A 2298-nucleotide genomic window follows, 5' to 3' on the forward strand; every position below is an offset into this window, starting at 1 on the left:
CTGAGCTGGATGTTGACATCACTGAATTCAATGATGAACTGCCTTTAACTGAAAAATTAGTGTTTACTATTGTCATTTTGCATTATTGACACACTATTTTCCTAATTAATGCTGTTCAATTGCTTTGACACAATCTGTATTGTTAAAAGCGCTATATAAATAAAGGTGACTTGACTTGACTTACTACCTTTCAGTGCCTTGACTGTGGTAGTTCCCTTGCTGTCTATGGCGGGTCAGAAAGCTCTCAGATTTCATAAAAAATATCTTCATTTGTGTTCCGAAGATGAACGAAGGTCTTACGGGTTTGGAACGACACAAGGGTGAGTAATTAATGACAGAATTAGTATCCTTACTGTAGTTGTCAAAGTGGCTAAAACACATGAAATTTAATTCTGAACTGTTTTGATCAAACACAACTTTGTTTTATAGAACTGAATGTGAAACACGTGGTATATGAGGAAAAAGACCACAATCATGTAAGCCTACCATTTCTTATGGAGTCATCTGAAGTGACACAGTGAACTCTGCTGTGTCACTAATATTGAGGGGAAAAAATGAATTCAGCAATCCACTTAGAATTCAGTTTGTGCTACAACAACAACCATCCCAAAATCCTTTCTCTTTTTTCACCAAAATAACTTAACAGCATTAATGACAATTTGATCCCTTACGAAACTCAAAACAGCATGTATACATTCACATATACTTTCCACAAGTTCTTACTGTCTTAACATTAATTGAAATTTGTCAAACTTATTGAGTAAGTCTGTATTTGTAATGTTTCCATTGCAGTTTTTTTTACGATTTCTTAAGCACATTTTAAAAACAAGGCTCATTTTGTCAAAACACTACACACTATTCACACATCCATACACACACACAAGCATCAGAACATCTCAGATCTTCTGCAAAATGAAACACTTCATTCAAAACTTTACAATAATTTAACAAAACCCAGTTTTGGTACCGTATGGCACACACATGGTTCATAAAATCTAATTATGTTTGAACCACTTACACTCAATCTTAAACACGTGTAACATTTCTATTTTTGATAGCTTTTTTTGTGTGTGTGTGTGTGTGTGTGTGTGTGAGGGAGATATTGTTAAAGTTCATGAATATATTGACCAAACACAACACATGAGACGAGTACTGCACATTCATGAAAATATTTATTTCTCACCACATTGTAAAATCCTTCAGTACATCATTGCAATTAGGCTGTAATTTGCACTGAAGATCAGAACATATTCCAAATACAATATAGTACATAAAATGTTGTGGAGACGGGGGAAAAAACACCTTATGTTCAATATATTTTCACACATGCAGTACCATATCTTATCACATGTACATCTATATATTATAAAGTGTATTACTGAATATAAAATGACAAATATTGTGATATATAAGTAAATATATTGTCACACACATATGTGCCAAACTGTGAAATTACTGTATGCAAATATGTGTATTTTATATGTATACTTATGCAAATATGCATATTTTTGTTCACTTTTATGTATTTAGTTTTAAGCATGTATGTTTAAACTGAACTGAGCTGAATGATGACATCACTGAATTCATTGATGAAGTGCCTTTAACTGAAAAATTCAAGTTTATTTGTACAGCGCTTTTCATGATACAAATCATTGCAAAGCAACTTTACAGCAAATTAAGTTTCTACAAATATTTAGTGGTAGCTTATCAGTGATGACTGTCAGTCAATGTACATATGGCAGAAATGTACGGCAAAATCAATTAGAGACGTAATCAAACAGACGATGAACACTATTAACAGCAATTATTATATGATGCAATCAAACTTATAGCAAAATGTGATAGTTCTGTAAGTTGTTTCCGGGTTAGCATCATCTGAGGTTCTATGAGGGGTTGCATCATCTCTTCTCAGGTGTTCTGGATCCAGACTGAAGCTTGTGTAAATCCTAGGCAAAAAAACAGAGAAACAATTACAAACATAATTAGCGTAGCTGCGGTTCCAAACAAGCAAAATTGATTTGTTTAACCCAAACTAAAGAATAATAATGTGCATTTGATCAGATTACTAACACCGCAAAACAGCACCAGAGAAAAAAATCTGCAGGTAAAATAGTCTGTCTATCTTCTGTTGCTGGAATTAAATGGTTGAGATGACTGGAGAGACGGATTCTACATTTGTGAGATGGACACACTCCTGTTATTTTCAGTTTATCGGAGAAAAGGATAAGAATGCTTAGCAATATGTGCGACACCAAACTCTCAACATGGAGAAATAGCACGAGTAACACCTGGAAACAC

The sequence above is a fragment of the Sinocyclocheilus grahami genome, unplaced genomic scaffold (genome assembly GCF_001515645.1).
Source record: "Sinocyclocheilus grahami isolate Dianchi unplaced genomic scaffold, SAMN03320097.WGS_v1.1 scaffold2357.1, whole genome shotgun sequence".
NCBI lineage: Eukaryota > Metazoa > Chordata > Actinopteri > Cypriniformes > Cyprinidae > Sinocyclocheilus > Sinocyclocheilus grahami.